The sequence below is a fragment of the Bos taurus genome, chromosome 7, assembly GCF_002263795.3.
Source record: "Bos taurus isolate L1 Dominette 01449 registration number 42190680 breed Hereford chromosome 7, ARS-UCD2.0, whole genome shotgun sequence".
Lineage (NCBI taxonomy): Eukaryota > Metazoa > Chordata > Mammalia > Artiodactyla > Bovidae > Bos > Bos taurus.
Genome location: NC_037334.1, coordinates 94,439,185 through 94,460,086, shown reverse-complemented (window position 1 = coordinate 94,460,086; position 20,902 = coordinate 94,439,185). Strand labels below are relative to the sequence as shown.

The following is a 20,902-nucleotide window of genomic DNA, read 5'->3' as shown; positions in this document are numbered from 1 at the left end:
CTCAGCTGGTAAAGAATCTGCCTGCATGCAGGAGATCCCAGTTCAATTCCTGGGTCAGGAAGTTCCCCTGGAGAAGGGATCGGCGACCCACTCCAGTGTTCTTGGGCTTCTCTGGTGGCTCAGATGGTAAAGAATCCACCTGTAATGCAGGAGACCTGGATTCGATCCCTGGGTTGGGAAGATCCCCTGGAGGAAGGCATGTCAACCTATCCCAGAATTCTTGCCTGGAGAATCCCCATGGACAGAGGAGCCTGGCAGGCTATAGTCCACCGAGTTGCAAAGAGTAAGACATGACTGAGTGACTCAGCACAGCACAGATGGAGATGGGGTTACTGCATAAATTAAAACTTAATTGTATAGAAGACATTTCCAAAGTGGTTTGGGTGTTTGTTTCAGAATAACTCTAATTCAATTTGCAGTCCAGATCATCACTTCTGAGATGTCTTTGTTGACCCTGAAATGTATCATGGACAGCCAAACTGGTCATTAGTTTTCTCTGTGTGTACTCAATTATCATCGATTTAGCATCTTAAAATGACACTAATTTATTATCTCACAGTTTCTGTGGGTCTGGAATCAGGCTGCCTTTTCTCTGGGTCCTCTGCTCAGAATCTCACCACCTGTATCAAGATGTTGGCTGCACTGTGCTTCTCCTTGAAGCTTGGAGTGCTCTGCCAGGTCCAGTGAGGTTACTGGCAGAATCCAGTTCCTCATGGCTGCAAGAGTGAGGACCCTATTGTTTTGCTGGCTGTCAGCCAGGGGTTGCTCTCAGCTCCCAAAGGACACTTCTAGGCCTCACCAGTTGGCAATATCGTGAGGTTTAGGTCTTCAAAGTAAGCTAAAGAAAACACTCTCCAGTCTGCTATGAGGAGACCTACGTAGTGTAATGTGAGAATGGAGTGACTATGCCATTACCTATTTGTCCGACGGTAGAACCTAAGCAAAGGAGAGACTATGCTGTCATCTTCACAGGTCTCCCCACACTGAAGGGAGAGGCATTTTCCAGGCTGTGAACACCAGGGGGTGGGAATTTGGGGGTCATCTCATAATTCTGGGCTTCCTCTGTGGCTCAGATGGTAAAAAATTTGCCTGCAATGCAGGAGACCCAGGGTTTGATCCCTGGCTCAGGAAGATTCCTCGGAGAAGGGAATGGCAACCCACGCCAGTATTCCTGCCTGGAAAATCCCATGGACAGAGGAACTGGCTGGCTACAGTCCATGGAGTCACAAAGTCGTACGTGACTGAGCAACTAACACTTTGACAGTGTGCAGTCTGTCTGCTTCCACGGCTTTGAGGGCTGTGCAGTTCAATGGGTTCCAGCCATCGTGTTTGTAGGTTGCGATCTTGGAATATGATCTAAATCCTAAACTTGAGTGCCAGTCATGTGCCTTCTTGTCTTTGTTACAGGCTCCATTTGGGTGGCTCAGGCTTAAACATTTTTAAAGATCAGGGTGTCAGCATGCAAAAAAATCTTACTGTTTCCACCTTGGTGTCCCTCTTTTATTAACTGTGATGAAGCAAAATAATTATATACATACTGTTTAGTTTCAAAAGTTTAATGCATACTTGAAGGAATTTTGTACCAAAGGGATTAAGTAAATGAGAATTCAACAGTTTTGCCAAAAACCTTTTTTAGAATATAGGAATGTGCTAAGCCCCATTTTCCACAAAATATATGTTCACTCTTGCCTACTTTTTCCTTCTTGTAACTTGTCTCTCTACAGTATGCCTTTATTGTCAGCTTAACATCTTCTCACCTGTATATTTATATTCTAATAAGGCAATTATTTCTTACTTTTCTAATCATTCTTCTATGTACATTGCATGAGTACAACTCATTAGCTAATATTTTTCTTTAAAACAAAGGATTAGAAGGAAATTTTGATTTCACTAGTAATCATTGCTGTGTTTATATTCCTAATGCCATCTGTTTTGTTTCTGTTCATATTCATTGGGTGTATTAACCATAAAATTATGCAAACTTGTAGTTTCAGTTTACAAAAAAAATTAATACCCAGAGAAATAGCTAAATTGTGACAATCCCCATGTTCTCTATAAGACATACAACTCATCGTATTTTCCACTTTAACCAACCCTGATAAACCATAGAATGAACAAAATTATCACTAAATTTATTTACCATGGTTACACTTTTCACTTTTACAAAATCAAGTCTGCTATTTAATATTATGCAGGGTACATCATACTAAAAGTTAATTTTCCAATGTTTTAGGTGACCTAATTTCCATTAGCTTTCTTTATTGTTTCACACATTGAAAAACTTTGCTCTGTGTAGGAATTTGGGGCAGTATTACAAAATCTTAGCTGCAGGATTGAATAAGTTGTTTTTGTTTGCCATAATTACAGAATCCCAGTCCTGGTTTGTAGTTAAGATCCTGTATCATTTCATTTTAAGGAGGTTAATTTATGGAAGCTAAAAAATTCTTAATTAATCTGTGAATGGGGTGGCAGCTGTCTCATTCATTATATTGGATGTTAAAATTTTATAGCTGAAATGGGACTTACAGTTCATCTAATTCTATTCCTTTATTTCACAAATAGGACACGAATACCAAGGGAGTTAATATCTAGTAGAAATGTGTTCAAAATTTGGGAATGGTTCCCTGGCCTCAGATTTCTGTTGGCATCAAAGCTTCATTTTGTTGTGTGAGTGTGCTGTGCTCTTTGATTGCATTACACTAAACCTTGCAAGTTTCTTTCTGTTGTGAAAGATACATCATAGTTAAAATTTTCTCCAGTATTCTGGGTGCTCTATTTTGTGAGCTCTAATTTTTATTAGCTGCTCTAATTCTTTTGTAGAAAGAAGCTCACTTAATAGCTATTAGCAAGAAACAGCAGCCCTGGGCATGCAGCTAATTCACCCTGGAGGGAATACGCAGTGTGTTAAGTATCTGTTGGTGGGTGAGTGACCCAGGATGACAAGATCAGCAGTGATACATGACCAACACAGCAAAACAACAGCCCCACAATCACCAACAATTCAAAGGTTTCTGCGGGCATTATCAGTTATATCAGATTCTGAGGATTAAAATGTATTTTATCAGAAGGGAATGCTGCTTTCAGCATTAAGAAGTACTCAGCATTTGTTTCAAGCATGATTTTCAGATTTGAGAGATAAAAATATAGTTCCTTAATTTATTTAGAAGAACAATAAAAAAAAAAATCTTTGGTTTCAGAAAAACGAGCATGAGTAATTCAAAGGCCTTTAATTACTCATTGTCTTTGGAGAAGAAAAAAAAAGAAAAGCTAAACTAAAAAACAAAGACTGTTCCTAATGAGACTTCTTCAAAATCCTGCAGCCTTTCCTGGCAATGGAGAGCACTCCGTTTCCTCTTTATGGGAAAACATTTAGGCTCACTACCTCTTGATCACTCCTCAGAGAGAGAACCACAGGGCAGATTCAGGGATGTATTTTTCATTACTTTCAAACTTCATCTGTCTGTTGCCATTACACTGAAATTTCAGACTTCTATGGAGATTTTAATGCTTGCCAGCATTTTCTCTGATTTCACTCTCCACCTTTGTCACTGCACGCAGATCTCTGAGGGTCAGATGGACAAATACCGGTACCGCAGAGCTTGAACCTGCTGTCTGGGGCGTGGTTGTGTGTAGACGGCTGAGCTGGTGTAACTGGCCAGGATTCAGTTTAGAGTCATCAACCTTTTTGTATGCATACGATGGTTACCAGTGGTGTTGTTTTTAGTCGCTAAGTCATGTCTCACTCTTTGTGACCCCATGGCCTGTAACCTGCCAGGCTCTTCTGCCCATGGGATTTACCAGGAAGGAATACTGGAGTGAGTTGCCATTCCCTCTCCAGGGAATCTTCCTGACCCAGGGATCGAACCCATGTCTCCTGCATTGCTGGCAGATTCTTTACCGCTGAGCCACCAGGGAAGCCCTTAATGAAGGCTTAAGGAAGCCCCATACCATAATGGCATGTTTGTTGTTGGTTACGTGGTGTGGTTTTGTTTCCCCTCAGTGGACAGGATGGATTTACAATACCACATGCCCACATCCCTAGGGCTGTGTGTCTATCTTCCCTTTATCAGATGGGAATAGGGAGGTATGTATTCTGCTGTAAAAGAAAGATTATTTGGAACCAAGTACGACTGAGCAACTTCACTTTCCCTTTTCACTTTCATGTATTGGAGAAGGAAATGGCAACCCACTCCAGTGTTCTTGCCTGGAGAATCCCAGGGACGGGGGAGCCTGGTAGGCTGCCATCTATGGGGTCGCACAGAGTCGGACACGACTGAAAAGACTTAGCAGCAGCAGCAATAGCAGGTATTGTTAGGCAGCTGAGCCAACCCGCACAAAACCTATGTGGACATGTGTTCCTAATGTATCGAATCAGTTAATATGAAATTTTGTTTTCCCTTTGGCAAACTTCACACAAACATAGGACCATAAATAAAACATGAAGCCAAATGTTATACTTCCCCTGCTACCCTGCCCTGCAAGGAATATTTACCAAAAGAATAAAACAAAGGAATGAAATTTGAATCACATCCTCATTAATGAAGCTATACAAATAACGGATTCACTTCCTGGATTCAAATATATCTACTTCGTAGAGCTAATATTTTTCTCCATATCCAGTAACATTTCTTAGTTTTTAAATAGGGAATTATTATAGATATTATCCATATACTTTCTGATGAAACTCCAAAAAAAAAGAGTTCACAGTTAAGGCCTAGCATATAAGAGAAATCTTGTGCCCTACACATAGAATGCATTTCTTTGGCTTTTGGTTTTCAGTCTGATGTGCCTGAGGCTTCTTGCCCAACCTCATTTTCGTTGCATGCCTAATTTGAGGATGCAAAAATAGTGGAATAGAATTTGGAATGATCCTGGTATTTCGATTGGGTTTAAATTAGGAATAAATCCAAATTATCTCTCATTTTAAAATTCCCATTGCATCTTACTTAAGTGGTGGAGAGCAAGTGACATTATTTTTAGGCTTTAGTTCAGTTCTTCTTTAGTTACTGTTTCGACTATATTAAATGACTTTTAGATTTTACAAACTGGTGTTAATTGCATTCATAATCTAAAGCTTTTTCCCCTCATACTGTTTAAAGGAAAGATAAATGGCAAAATTTTATCTTTGGCTATAGCCTAGAATATTCATCAGTAAAGACCTAAACAAGTGTTGATATTTGAAGCTGCTGATTGTCTAGGGAGGAAGCCCTATGATGTTGCACACCTGTTTGTGTGTGTGAGCGAGGAAAAAAAAAAAATAGTAGTCAGGGGATATCCCAGGAGTGCTGGCCTCCCTGGTTGGAGGCACTGAGTCAAAGGATGAAGCACAGAGGAAATGCCAGGCGAGAAACCACTGCTGGTGTGGGGAAAGAAAGATTTTGTCTGAAAGTTAAAATACGTGGCAAATGATAGGATCTTTGAATCCTAATAGCCGAGTCAGAGGGGTTGGTGGGCGAGTGAGGAGATGGGATGACATGTAGCTATAACAATAGTGAGAGGCCAGGATAGCGCTGGTAATGGGCTATGTTTATCTATTAGGTCCTTCTCTTTCGTGGAGCTGCAAAATAATGGCCCTTACTATTTTGGGCCTGATAATAATAAGCTTAATGCAATAATATTATATTTAAAAAAGGTATTCTCCCCACGGTATAATTTTTAGACATTGCAGCCTTTAGACACATGAAACAGAAAGTCAGTGGAACTTGATGACTCTTTTTACTCTCTGGGGAGTGCTAAGTCTAATTCTAATATTTTGGTGGTATTAGGAAATGATATGATAACCCTATTTCATAGTAGGAAGATATTCAATTTATTCATAAATTGTATTTTGTTATTGTTATTTACGTTGGTTCTATTTTAATCCAAAATTAGTTGGATGAGACTGCTAATGAGGAAATCTCTCTTCTGAAGTCTAAGTCTGCAGTACTAGGCCTCACACAGAGCTCATTGATTCTCAATTTAGGATTCCATAGTACAAAATTTATTTCTCTTTTCCAAAGGTGATCAGAACAGCAGTTAAGGACAGTTGTTCTGTGAGAGGGTAGCTCCATGACAGCATAAACTTTAGTCCATTGTCAAGAAGAAAGGGAAAGAAATTACATAATTGATTCATCAACTCATAAAATTAAAATGCCTATAACATTCTGGCCATCAACAAAAGCTTGATTGTCATTATTAGATTATATAAATTATGGAGAAAGGATACTATATTTTAGAAAGCTTTTATCAAAAAATGGTTAAAATATTAAAAAGTGAAAATGGAAGTGTTAGTCACTCAGTCGTGTTCAACTCTTCAGGACCCTATGGACTGTTAGCCCTCCAGGCTCCTCCAATTCTCCAGGCAAGAATACTGGAGCGGGTAGTCATTCCCTTCGCCAGGGATCTTTCCCATCCAGGAATTGAACTTGGGCCTCCTGCATTGCAAGTAGATTCTTTACCATGTGAAAATCATTCCTTTTATTACCTAGGGTATTGTGGTTCTGTTTTCTAGAAAGTTATTTATCTAGAACAGTTCATTCTACAGCTTTACAGCTGAATTGGGCCAGTTTGGGGCCTGTAAAATAGGGAAACGTTTTTGTTAAAACCTATGAGCCTGTTGTTGAGGAGGTGCCTGTGAGATTTTCCACGAATAATTTGATAAAGAGCCTGGAGCTGCATCGTGCTCCTGTGTGTCTGCCAAGTGTGTGCCAGCATCGTGGTGAGTGGGTATCCTATGGAACAGGAGTCAGGGTGAACAGGGTGTTTCTCAGTAACCCATGGTTTTTGTTACTTTTTGGGGTTTCTGTTCTCTCCTTTTAGAGTTTTAGTTTTCTTGTCACTAGGAAACATAATACCTTTTATTTCCCCTGTAGTGTTTATATTTCTCTTTCATGTCTGTCATCGCTTGTAGCCTTTTCTTCACTGGCTTGAGTCACTGCATGACTTTAAGCATCACGGTTCTTTTTTCTTACCGTGCCCTTGGCTCTTCTCCCTTGTAAAGGCCATTTTACGTAAATGGGTGATCGAGGTGTCCACACACTGGACCCAAGGTGAGAGGTCCAGAGCAATCACTGGTTAGAGCCCAATGAGCTCTTTTCATTCCTCTTGGTTCTGTGCCAGTGGATGCTGAATTTTGACTTGGAAACAGGCTTTTGTTCATTTTTTTTATTAAACAGAAGTTAAATGTATAACTTTCCATAGCTGTGCCCTTGTTTCACAATCCCTGCTTATGTTATTATTTTTTTCTTTACCCACAGTGACTACAATAATGGGAAAAGCTAGTATAATTTTTGATTTTCTGGGAACTGAAGACTTTGAACACATGTCTGCAAGGAAATGTGACATAGGGCCTAAACAGGAATGAAACATCCACGCATGCTGAGGAGTTGCTCCTTGTGTAGAAACCTCAAGTAAGATGCCTAATTATAAGCAGAGGTTCTATTTTTGAAAGTTATTATTTTTCCTGTTAGCTTTATTTCTTGGCAGGCAGTTCAAATTAGTCCTAACAATAGAGATAAGCTATGATTCCTGCTAACTGGAGACTTGCCAATTAGAAGAACACAGTGTCTTTCTGGAGACAGTGACCAAGCTAAAAGTATGTGTGTTAAACCCCCTAATAACTGAAAGTAACCATGTGTATGGACTTCTCAAGACCTGCATTAGAAATTTTAGACAATTACATAATTTAAGAAAATGAGAAGAATTCTAATGGCAAGTCAATCTGAGCCAATAATGAAAAAAAATAATTTTTAATATATTTCAAAAGGAATGAAGTTTTATCCTTTATTTCATAGTAGCTCATCTGCTGAGGTCTTTTTAAAGTGTGTCATTAAAATAATGTCTATGGTGCTTTGTTGAAAAAGTAAACTAGCATTAATTAAAATCTTATTGTGCTTATTCAGGTAGTTTTTCTTAAGGTGTCTTCACCAATAACTTCTCTAAAGGAATACATTTTGGCAGGCATCTTACCGCCTAACATAGTGTCTGACTTGCTCTAATCAATGCTCTTATTTAAGCGAAGGTAAAAGTTATATTTTTATATGAAAGCTAGCATTAGTACACCAAAAATAAGAAGGAAGGAAGGGAAGGAGAGAGAGTTTGAGAAAGGAAAGGAAAGAAATCGATATGACAACATGGATGGGCAGAAACAAGGATTATCTGATGCTGGTATATGAAGCCACTCTCTTTTGACAAATTAGGTTTTACTCCTTTTTGTCATCTGATACCAATCAAGACGTTATGGGTCTTTGGTTTCCAAAAAATGGCCAAACTCTCAGGTCCTTGCACACTAACAGCAGTGATCTAAACCAAGCTGGGATCTGAGGGTCCCCCAGAAAAGTGAATTAGTGCTAGACTGGAGGGGCATTGCCAACTAAGGCAGATACTCTTGATTCAATTTGCATAGTGACTAAGTAATTGGTGGGTATCGAAACTTCTTTTAAAAAAGATTGCTTTCTTGAGTAACCAGCCTATCACCATTGCAGTCTTTAGATAATTTATATTTGTTTGCTCAAATCCTCTTAAATGTCCATAACAAAGGCACAAGTTAACTTTCCAATAAATTCTACCTTTATAGGAAAGAAACCAAGATTTTATTAAGATGCTACCATGCCCGCTCCAGTACTCTTGCCTGGAAAATCCCATGGACGGAGGAGGCAGGTAGGCTGCAGTCCATGGGGTCACGAAGAGTCGGACACGACTGAGCGACTTCACTTTCACTTTTCCCTTTCATGCATTGGAGAAGGAAATGGCAACCCACTCCAGTGTTCTTGCCTGGAGAATCCCAGGGACAGGGGAACCTGGTGGGCTGCCGTTTATGGGGTCACACAGAGTCGGACACGACTGAAGTGACTTAGCAGCAGCGGCAGCATTTATATATCTCAGTTAGCAAGCCTGAGTAAATTGCAGCATAACAAGTTTCAACTGACTGCAATCCCCTTTTTAAGATTTTTAGGAAAGAGAAAGCATGGGTAAACCACTCTGCCTGGTGTGAAGGGCATTGGATGTTGCTCTTGATGAGGATAGACACAAGTCTCTGGGGTTTGTTTTGTGCTTCCTCTGTTGAAAAAAATCTCCATTCTGGACAAAGGGATCCGTAGTATCCATAGTCTTTTCTGGTACACTCTCATTAAATTGTTCTTAAAGCAAAATAATAGTCCAAATGTTTATTGTGACAACTGTTTATCAGAGTAATGAAAAAAAAAAACAACAACATTTTTACCCTTTGAAGATTTTACATCTTCAAAATACTAGTCTGTTTTGAAAGTTTCTGCATAGTATAATTTTGTGTTTGATGAAAGATTCCTTTTGTCTTCTTAAGGTTTCCTTTGGAGTATGGAGAAGTAATAGAAGAATCAATTGTATTCATTTATTTTTTTTCCTGTTACTAATGGGCCTAAAACACCTTGTCTTTCGTGTGGCAAAGTTCCAGTTTGCAGATGGCGCTTTGGGACTGGAGTCAATGGAACAGGTTACCCAAAGCACAATTTTTGCAAAGATCAGTTTTTGAAGGAGTGTATAATTGCTCTCCCAAAGTCAGAAAGCTATCTATCTTCTCTAGAAATGAGACATTTTCTCTAAGTCAGAACTGCATCTGGGAGCAAGAAGGGCAGAAGAAGGCAGGAGGTCAGGCAGAAGTGAAAACTGACTTCGCTCTTGATGAAGGGATTGTATTGAAGAGGAGGTGGGTAAGATGACAGTTAAATTCCTTTAAAATTTTTAACTATCATTTTAAAAATGTGCCTGTTCTTCTCTGGATCATCTCATTTTTAATCAGAGCTTAAACTTTGAAAATTGTCTACTATTCCTTTATGCACTTATTATTCAACCATTCTTTACATGATATTAGGATCAGGTGTACAGTGTAATGATGTGTTAAGCTTGCTAGGTGTCAGGTTATGTGCTAGATATTAAGACAGAAATTAAAGATGATTTTCACCTTTAAGGAGCTCACAGTTTGTTGGGGAGCAGGATTAATATCACTTTCTGTTTCCCGTAGAGAGACAGCCTCTGTGGATCAGTAGTCATCTCGCTTTAGACCCTTGTATCTACATAAGTAACTGCAAGTAGTAACATTTGGTCTAGAAACTGAGTTTTCTATGAGTGGCATGAATTTTTCTTATCTAGTATCAAGCTCAAAATACCATTTTAAATTAACTTTTTAATATTTTAATAAGGTTGATTTTAAGACTCCTTTTAAGATTCCTTTGACTAAAATAGTTCTAGGGGGAAAAAAGAGAAAAAAGCTCCCTTGTTCCAAGAGTGAGAGGCAAAGATACTGCAATAGGCAAATCCTGCTCTCAACCTGCACTCATTTTCATTTGACATGATGCAATTTTTAGATCTTTTTATTTCCTTAAGAAATTTGCATTTGCCAAAAAGCACATCATGCAAATATCTGTAAATCTCTAACCCTGTTTCCTCTTGTTGCGTATAGTCTCATAAAGCTTCCTAGATTACAAAGACATTTAGAATAATATAATTTAGTTCAATCTTCTTTGTTTTGAGCAGCAAATGTTTCTGGCTATTAGCATGAAAGCATTAATTCTTCTATTCTTGGCATTCATATTTCAGGCTTTGACAGGAAGATCTAACTTATTTGGTGGGTGTATTAAATCATTTATATTTCTTAATTGATGTTAGACTAATATGAGTATTGAAAGAACAATTCTAAAGCTTCTGAACAAGTTCCAAGTTTTTTGAAAATTTAAACTATAATTTATATATTACACTACAAACAACTCTTAAAATACATATACATATAAACGTAAGAGTAGATATGAATGAAAACTCTGATCAACACTTCAGAAAAGAATCCAATGGCAATAACTGGTGAGATTGTAGATACATTATATTATTTTGTATGTAAAGCATAATATACATCACTTTGTCTAGATATGTTACAGATAACTAATGAAAAATGACCAGTCCAGCTAATGAGCTAGGCCTACTTTTTATATTCTAGAGGCAGTGCCAGTCCAGAAACAGAAGTGAAAATACACATAATTTTCCATTGTGATAAGAACCCCAAAGGGTGATAGGATGAGCAACAGCTGGTAAGGGATTGGCAGCCAAAGGGACAGCTGCTTACATGGATTGTCAGAGCAGGTCTCTGTGAGGAGGGGACACTTGTATTGTGAGCAGAGAAGTGAGAAGGCTGACTGTTCCTTTTCCTAAATTTTTCAGAGGCTCAGCCAGACCAACACATGGAATTTCTGTTTAAATAGTTTGTTGCTTATATATAATAAGATGCATTAGAAAGGAAGCAAAATGAAAGAACGGATGATTCTTTCTCTTATATGTACTAATTTAGAGTTTTGTCATTATGATCCTTGCTCTTCTAGGGAGTTATAGGTGAGTATATTAAGAACCTGGATGAGGCTTGAGAAACCTGTGTTCTTGGTCAGCTCTGCTGCCACTATCTTCATAGCATATAATCCTTCTGGGCCTTATTTTCTCTTCTGAAAAATGACACCACTGCATTTCTAACCAGTTCTCAGAGCATTGTCCTTCTAATAGGACTATAACTGGAAAGTCTATGAATGCATTTGGGTACATAATCATGGCCTGTTCACTAGCAGACTAACACAGCTCTTTTCCTGAGAGAATGAGATAGAGATATTAATTGAAATTATTATGAAAGACAGCCAAAAATGGGAAAGAACACTTCTAATTAAAAAATAAACTTGAAATAATACTTGAACTAGCATGATGGTTATCTAGAACTAGAATTTTAATGTTTTTGTAGGGCTTTCATTAAGTATCGTATTCCCTATAATTCAATATTCATGTATTAATTCAGTGAACATCTTTCAAAAAACATGTTGCTTGCCAGTCATCAAATTCAATTTAGAGGGAACCTATGCTTTCCTGACTTGAAGGGAATACTCTTTCCTGGGGGTTAGCAGACATAAACAAAATTATTTATTCATTTGTTATTTTTCTTTATTCCACAAATTTTTGAAGCAGCTTACAATAATGAATATGTCAATGCAAACAATCAGGAAGAAGGAAAACATAGATGGAGTGGAAAGCAATGTTAGACAAAAGATCAGCAAACAGCAGAATTCCACAGGCTGCTAAAGTTGAGCTGAAATTTTGGTCACGATCTTAGTAATGGCCAAAAACAAAGTTCAGTGTCAATAAAAAACAAAACTGTGTCAACTCTTCAGGAGAGGCAAAGCCTTTCCTTGAATGAACATCTTAAAGAAATTGCATGGAACTTTTGTATGGGGATATACTGTTTGGTGAGATGGTTGGATGGTATGACCGATTCGATGGATTCAGAGTTTGAGCGAGCCCTGGGAGTTGGTGATGGACAGGGAAGCCTGGCGTGCTGCCTGCAGTCCATGGGGTCACAAAGAGTCGGACACAGCTGAGCAACTGAACTGAACTGATACTCTTTGATGATGACATTTATTAAGCACTTTCTATGTATTAGATGTGTTTTATAAGCATTTTCTCATATAATCTTCACAACAGCTCTAGGAGTTAGGGAATATGTTATTTTTAAATTTATTTGATTTGTAATATTAGTTTCAAGTGTACAGCATAATGATTCAGTGTTTGTTTTTTTTATAGATTATGCAGCAGCTCTGTTAAAAGTTATTTCAGGATAATGCTGTAATCCCTGTGCTTTATAGTATATCTTTATTGCGTATCTATTTGGAATAGTTTGTATTGCTGATCCCATATGCCTAATTTGCCCCTTTTCTCTTCTTCTCCTCACTGCAACCACTGATTTGTTTTCTGTGAGTCTGTTTCTGTTTTTCTATATACATTTGTTTTTATACTTTTTATATTACACATTAAGTGATATCATACAGTATTTGTCTTTCTCTGACCTACTTTACTAAGCATAATATTCTGTAGGTCCATCCACAGTGTTGCAGATGGCAGAATTTTATTGTTTTTTATAACTAATATCCCATTTTTATATATCACAATTTCTTCACCCATTTGTCTGTTGATGGACACTCAGGTTGCTTCCATATCTTGGCCATCGTAAACAAGTGCTGCTGGGAATATTGGGCTGCATGCATCTTTTCAAATGAATTTGTGATTTTTTCCAGATATATACCCAGGAGTAGAATTGCTGGATGGTATGGTAGTTCTGTGTTTAGATTTTGAGGAGTTTCCGTACTGTTTTTTGTTGTGGCTCTACCTATTTAGATTCCCACCAACAGTGTGAGAGGGTTCCCTTTTATTGGTGCATAACTGTTCATCAGTTCAGTTCAGTTCAGTTCAGTTCAGTTGCTCAGTCGTATCTGACTCTTTGCGACCCCGTAAATCGCAGCACGCCAGGCCTCCCTGTCCATCACCAACTCCCGGAGTTCACCCAGACTCACGTCCATCGAGTCAGTGATGCCATCCAGCCATCTCATCCTCTGTCGTCCCCTTCTCCTCCTGCCCCCAATCCCTCCCAGCATCAGAGACTTTTCCAATGAGTCAACTCTTCGCATGAGGTGGCCAAAGTATTGGAGTTTCAGCTTTAGCATCATTCCTTCCAAAGAAATCCCAGGGCTGATCTCCTTCAGAATGGACTGGTTGGATCTCCTTGCAGTCCAAGGGACTCTCAAGAGTGTTCTCCAACACTACAGTTCAAAAGCATCAATTCCTCGGCACTCAGGCTTCTTCACAGTCCAACTCTCACATCCGTACATGACACAGGAAAAACCATAGCCTTGACTAGACGGACTTTTCCCTTAAGAGTTATTGGTTCTCTGTGGTATTGGTTGTTATTTTTCATTTCTTATTTTGTTTGAGTCCTCTCTTTTCTTCTTAGTGATCCTGGCTAAAAATTTATCAATTTTGTTATCTTAAAAAAAAACAAAACAAAGTCTTGGTTTCATTGATCTATTCCTTTGGTTTTTTTATATCTATTTTATATCCTCTCTCATCTTTATTTATATCCTTCCTTCTGATGACTTTGAGCTTTGTTTGTCCCATTTTTTTCCTAATTCTTTTAGGTTAGGTTGTTTGAGATTTTTAGTTTCTTAGCAAGGCCTGTATCACTATAACCTTCTCACTTAGGATTGCTTTTGCTGCATTCCATAGATTTTGGAGTTCTATGTTTCCATTTTCTTTTGTCTCAAGATATTTTCTGATTTCTTGTTTAATTTCTTCATGGACTCGTTTTTTTTTTTTTTTTTTTAGCATGTTGTTTTTTCTCCATGTTTGTTTTTCTTTGTCTGTTAGTATTTGCTTTATATATTTAGATGCTCCTGTTGGGTGCATATATATTAATGAGTGTAATATCTTCTTTTTGTATTGGTGCCCTTTGTCATGAAAAATGCCTTTCTTTGTCTTTTGTTATAAGTTTTGTTTTAAAGTCTGTTTTGTATAATATGAGTATTGCTAGCTCGCTTTCTTGTTTCTGTTTGCATAAAATACCTTTCTCTCCTCACTTACAATCTGTTTGTGCCTTTAGTTCTGAAGTCAGCCTTCTGTAGACAAGCCTAGCTGGTAAAGAATCCAGCTGCAGTGCAGGAGACCCCGGTTTGATTTCTGGGTCAGGAAGATCCCCTGGAGAATGGATAGGCTACGCACTCCAGTATTCTTGGGCTTCCCTGATGGCTCAGATCGTAAAGAATCTGCCTGCAATGTGGGAGGCCTGGGTTCAGTCCCTGGGTTGGGAAGATCCTCTGGAGAAGGGAACAGCTAGCCAATCCAGTATTCTTGCCTGGAGAATTCCATGGACAATCCATGACAGTCCTGGCAGGCTACAGTCCATGGGGTCTCAAAGAGTTGGACACGACTGAGTGACGTTCACTTTCAAATAGAAGGATCTTACTCGTTTTATCTGAGCAGATACCCTGTGTTTTTTGATTGGAAGCATTTAGTCCTTTGACATTTAAAATAATTATTGACTGGTACGTACTTATTGCCATTCCTTGTTTTCTGGTCATTTTTATAGTTTTTCTATGTTCATTTCTTTTTTGTTTCTTCCCCTGTTTGTTTTGTTTAGTAATATCCTTGTGATCCTTTCTTTTTATATTTGTGTAGCTATTTTAGTTTTTGTGTGTGTGTGTGTGTGTGATTATCTTTGGGTTCCTATATGCTGAGCTGTTTATCTATTAATACTTGTTTTAAACTGGTTGTCATTTAAGTTCAAACACATTCTAAAAATGTACACTTTTACTCCCCTCTCCAACAGTTTTTATTTTTAAGTCATATGTTATATCTTCATGTTTATCCTGTAATTGTTTATTGTGGTTATAATCGCTTTTATAGTTCTTTGTCTTTTAATCTTTAATGAGTTGATGCTCATTCCCTACCCTATACTTGTCTTTCCTAGGGGGATTTCCCCATTCCTATCGATTCTTATTCTTTCTCTTGGAGAAGACCCTTTTAGTGTAAGAAGGGAGAAGACCTTTTTAGTATAGATAAGCTCTTTTAGTTTCTGCATATCTGGGAAGTTCTTTATCTCTTCTATTCTATGATAATCTTGCTGGGTAGAGTATCCCAGATGCAGGGTTTTCCCTTTCATTACTTTGAATATGTCGTGGCTCTCCCTTTGGGTTTACAAAATTTCTGCAGAGGAATAAGCTGATAACCTTATGGAGATTCCCTTGTATATGACCCTGCTTTTTATTTGCTGCCTTTAGAGTTCTCTCCTTAACTTTTGCCATTTTAATTATGATATTTCTTGGTGTGGGTCTGTTTAGGACCTTCTGTGCTTCCTGTACCTGGAAATCTATTTCCTTCTTAAAATTTGGGAAGTTTTCAGCCATAATTACCTCAAACATATTATTGATCCCCTTTACTCTGTCTTCTCTTTCTGTGATCCCTATAACATGAGTGTTGGTACAGTTAATGTTATCCCAGAGATATCTTAAATTGCTTTCAGATTTTTAACTTTGATTTCCCTTTTGCTGTTCTGATTGGGTGATTTCCATTATTTGCTCCAGATCACTTTATGTTCTTCTGTATCACTTAGTCTGCTATTTATGGCTCTAGTATATTTTTCGTTTAAGGTATTGAATTCTTCATTTCAGATTTTTTTTTAATTTTCCAGTTCCTTTTTAAAGTGTTTACTGTCTCCATCGGTTCTCTTCCTTAATTCAGTTAATATTTTTATTACCAATGTTTTGAATTATTTATCCCATCAGTTGTTTTGTTTTCGGGGGTTTTCTCTTGTTCTTTCAGTTGACAGTTCCTCTCTCTCTTCATTCTGTTTAAATTTTTCTGCCTTTGTGAATTTAGGTAAAACAGTTACCTATTGGCTCTTGAAGGCATGTTCTTAGGTTTGATCATCCCTGTACAGACTGGATGCTCCCAGTGCCTTTGGTAGGAGAGCTGGACTTCATGTAGGCTCACATCAGGATATGCTGGCAGCTGTCATCTTAGCAGAGGGTGAGGCTGGAGGTGGAGGGGCTAGAGCTGGTGTGAGACAGAGCCTCCTCTCTGCCCTGTGATGGTCACCACCTTTTTGGCGGTGGAGTCTGATCCCAAGTTGCTAGAGCAGAAACTTGAGGATCAGGCCAAGCTGGCTCTGTTTTCAGTCTACTTTTCTCCCTTTCCCTGCACGGGGACCCTTGCAGCAGAGTAGGGGGTTGCTGAAGCAGGTGGGACCCAGGCACAGACAGAGGTCTGATGTGTTGCCTCTGCAAGTTCCTGCTGCTCCACTCTGATGTCACTTCAGTTGCAAGTTCCTTTTGTCCCTCTCAGCCAGTCTCAACCTCAAGTTTTTCCATCCTTGCCCTGTGTTGGAACTGCTCCACAGGATCCATGTGGACTCTTGGTATGTGTTTAGAGGTGACCTGTGGTAGAGTGGCTGTGGTCAGAGATCTGGGCTGCTTTTGGGGTCACTGTTTAAACAGGCATCAGCAATGGCCACTGCTGCTACTGCTACCCCACCCAGGCTCCCCTAGAGGAATGACTTGCTTCCGTCTTCCCAGGTTGAGTCCTTTCCCCAGTTGTGACTGCTCCATGTCCAGTGCTTCACTGTGATGTGGGTGGGTGGAGTCAGGGCATTTGCTTGGCTTGAGCTAGGGTGCCTGGCATGTAGGTATATTTTTGATGTGTTTGTGGGGGCAGGTGAGCCTTACGTCCTCTTATTTCACCATCTTCATCTCTCCTCTCACTTGGGACTATCATGTTGTTGATGACAAAACTAGGCTTAAACAATCTAATACACTTTATATGTCACATAGTAATAGTCGAGGTAAGGCTTGAGCAATTGCAAAGTCTGTCCTCTTCATCGCTAGTTATCCCTCCCCTGTGCAGTGCTCCTTGCCTTCTCTTGCAGGGAGCAAGGTCTTCAACAACTAGCCAGCAAGAAATACAGTATTAGATTTCATAGAGCTGTGTTCTTCTAATATCACGGAAGGTATGCTGGGGCATGGTACTGAAGAAATTCAAGGAAGAATTTCTGCTACCCTTTAAGAAGGAGTAAGTCAAATCCTTGGCTTAATAATTGCTTTGTAGATTGAATCTTAAAATCTAGACAATTTGGATGAGTAGGAGGAACATGCTTCACAAACAGTCTGCAGAATATAATTTTTCCCCATGTGGTCTTGATGAAATTGATCAGGGGACAGTTCCAGGCACAAGTTACTCTGTTGATTTAAGGGTGCCTCAGCATGAATCAGGAAGGCTTAGCAGCTGTTGCTCTGACTTGAGGTTGTCTAGAGCTTTATTCAGAGAAGGTGATGGCACCCCACTCCAGTACTCTTGCCTGGAAAATCCCATGGATGGAGGAGCCTGGTGGGCTGCAGTCCATGGGGTTGTGAAAAGTCGGACAAGACTGAGCGACTTCACTTTCACTTTGACTTTTCACTTTCATGCAATGGAGAAGGAAACGGCACCCCACTCCAGTGTTCCTGCCTGGAGAATCCCGGGGATGGGGGAGCCTGGTGGGCTGCCGTCTATGGGATTGCACAGAGTCGGACACGACTGAAGCGACTTAGCAGCAGCAGCAGAGCTTTATTAAATCTTTTGCTCTGCCTTTAACTATGAGATTCTGGATGAGGTACTCAACATCAGTATGCATCTATTTCTTCATCCATAAAATGGGGATAATAATAGTACTTACCTTAGAGACTATTGTAAACATTAAAATACATAATATATGTGAAACCTTGAGCTGGGTGCATTGTAAGCTCTTCATGAGCTAATACTGCTACTTTTCTTCACGTCTCCCTCTTCTCCTCCCTGCCTTCTTGCCCAACTTCCTTCTCTGCTTTCCCCTCCTTGATTTTCTTCCTCCCTAACTTTCTTCCTCTCTCATCAGCTTCTCGTTTTCTTTTCTTTCTTTTTTTTTTTACAGTGGATAGCGCACCCTCGAGGCGGGAGGGCGGGCCAACCCCAAAGGAGAGGGCTCATTTTCTTGCTTCTCTGGGCTTCCCCGCCTCATCTCAGTTCATCCTCCTGTCTTCGGTTGAGTTGCTACATGAGTTGATATCTTGTCATGAATCTGAGTTCTCTGACCCAGGCTCGTTCTGAGTGGGCAGAGTCAATCCCCAGGAAACAGCTCACGGGGAAACAAGAAATGTCCAGGAAGACAAAGGACCTCCAGCCCTGTGGGAACATAGAAGTGAGTGGGCAGCTTCTGCCCAGTGTCTCAGCCTGGGGACAGTCACACAGGACGTGACATTTCTCTGGCTCTTCAGAAAGGAAAAGATGAGATCGAAAAGAGAGGGAATGGATGTCAAGGCATAGAATCTTAATCGTAATTAGGGCCTGTATATATGAGAGAATCAAATGTTTTAGTGTGCTTGGAGGGTTGGAGGTTTGTGTGATATAGAAGAAGAAAATAATATTTAATACGATTCAATAACCTTAGCCTAATAAGGTTTCATTTGACTTGGAAACTTGTTTATTTCACAGGACTTTTAAAATTCAGTCATAGTTGTCATTAATATCCTTAGTTTACCACCGTAATATATATATTTTCTTTCTTTCTTTTTTGTGATCTCTTGGTACTTCTGCTCCCTGACTGATAAGTTGAGAATATATATTATTAATTATTCTATTTCTCCAAAGTTATAAAAACTGCTTCCATATTTGTTCTGAAAACATGAATATCTTCTTCGATTTTGTTTCTCTGCACTGGTATTGGAACTATGATGATCTAATGAATTATTGATTTTCACATGCCTCATTGTCCGAGTCTGACTTTTTTTTCTAACTTGAAAGAAAAAGGATATTTCTTTGCCATAAGACAGAAGTGAATCAGACTCTAGAAAAGCAGTGTAGCATAGAGGTTATGATAAACCACAATTGCTTTCCAGAGTTTGCATACTATTTAGTCAAGAATAATAGCTGCACTGGTATTTTGAAAACTGAAAAGAAAGATAATTTTAATTAATCTATTATATTCTGTAGTAAGTTGTTACTATGATAGCCTCCAGTTAATCATAGCTCCCTATATCAGTGTGCCCTCTGATATTGAACTTGACCATGTGATTTGCTTTGACCATAAGGATATTAGCAAAGTGTTACAAGCAGAGGCTTCTAAAGCAGTTGAGCTCTTGCTTCCTTTGGAACCCATGGCTATTTGAAGAAGTCCTGGCAAGCCAGCAGGCAGTCCTGTGGCCCAGCCATTAGTAAGCTCCGATATATATGTGAGACCACCTTGGACTATCCAGTCCAGAGCTGTCTGATTGTAGCTGCTTGAATGAGTCCAGCAAAATAACTGTCTAGTTGAACCCAACGCAATTCCCAGCCCACTGATTTTTGAGCTAGTAATGTGATTGTTTTAAACTACTCAGTTGGAAAGGCTTGTTACACAACAATGCTGATATGTACTGTATGATACTCTTTTATAAGCAATCTCACCTGTAACATATGAGACTATACAGACATTAGAATTGAGGCTAACGTAAATATTTGACTACTTTTAGTGGAATATTTAATGACTCAAGATAATATGACAAATATAGTTTCAAAAAGCATAAACTTGAAATAATTTAAATGCCTGACTTTGGAAAAATAATTTTCTAGTATTTAATTATGCTTTATAATCTCACTTATTTACAGAATAGGTTTGAAGAGTTTTATAGTATTATAACATGCAGACTCAAGATAATTAAGCACAAGAGTAGAATAATCAATTAGAAGGATGAGAGAAACAGGTGAAAGTAGAAGCAGAGTGTACTAATCAGGAGCTCAACCTCAGGATGACTTTCTTGGTGGCCCAAAAAACGGAAACATTTTGTGTTTAAACAGTTCTTCTTCTAGTAAGGAGCACACAAAGAACAAAGCTTTTTATTTTCTATAGAGGAAATGTGCTGCATGGGCCTCAGTTGCAGACAATCAATTTTTGACTATTGGTTTTGCAAAAGTTACAAAAATACTATCCTAATGAACATTTCTTATATTGTCTCCTGCTAAAAAACAAAAACAAAAACTTAGTACATATGATCAAGTCTGCTCTGGACTTCCAGAGAGAATCTAGATAGTTAGATGTGATGGTTTTCATTTGAGTGCAAGGACTTGGTCAGTATCCATAGTCATCTCCAGTTTTCCCAGCACCTCATCTGGTTTCTCTCCGGAGTTCATCACCCAAGAACTGCATGCACGATGGATGAACTCATTTATTGAGCACCTGTTGGTTCTGGGCTCAGCAGGAAGCACCGTGGTGAGTGAAACAGCTGCAGCCCTCTGCCTTCGTGTTGTTTAGGTGACTGGAGACGAGCACGCATCAGACATCTCAGATATGACCATCTGAGGCAATCAGTGGTAAGAGCCAGAATGCAAGGGACCTGGAAGTGACAAGAGCCTCCCCCGAGAAAGCAGTGTCACAGCTGGGGTCTGCTGGGGGAGATGGTGCTGCCAGATAAAGCTAGGGGCCATGGAGGACACCAAACCTGGCAGAGGAGGAGGCATTGGCAAAGTGTCCAGGTGGCAGGAACCAGAGTGAGCAGAGTGATCTGCAGGAAGGCTGGCATGCCTGGGGTGCAGAGAGCAAAAGAGTGGAGTC

The 20,902-nt window shown here is 39.2% G+C and overlaps 1 protein-coding gene across 8 annotated transcripts in view; it reads left to right on the top strand.

Moving 5' to 3' along the window:
• Nucleotides 1-20,902, top strand: part of MCTP1 (multiple C2 and transmembrane domain containing 1) — a 1,071,916-nt gene that overhangs the window by 132,345 nt on the left and 918,669 nt on the right. The window lies entirely within an intron of this gene.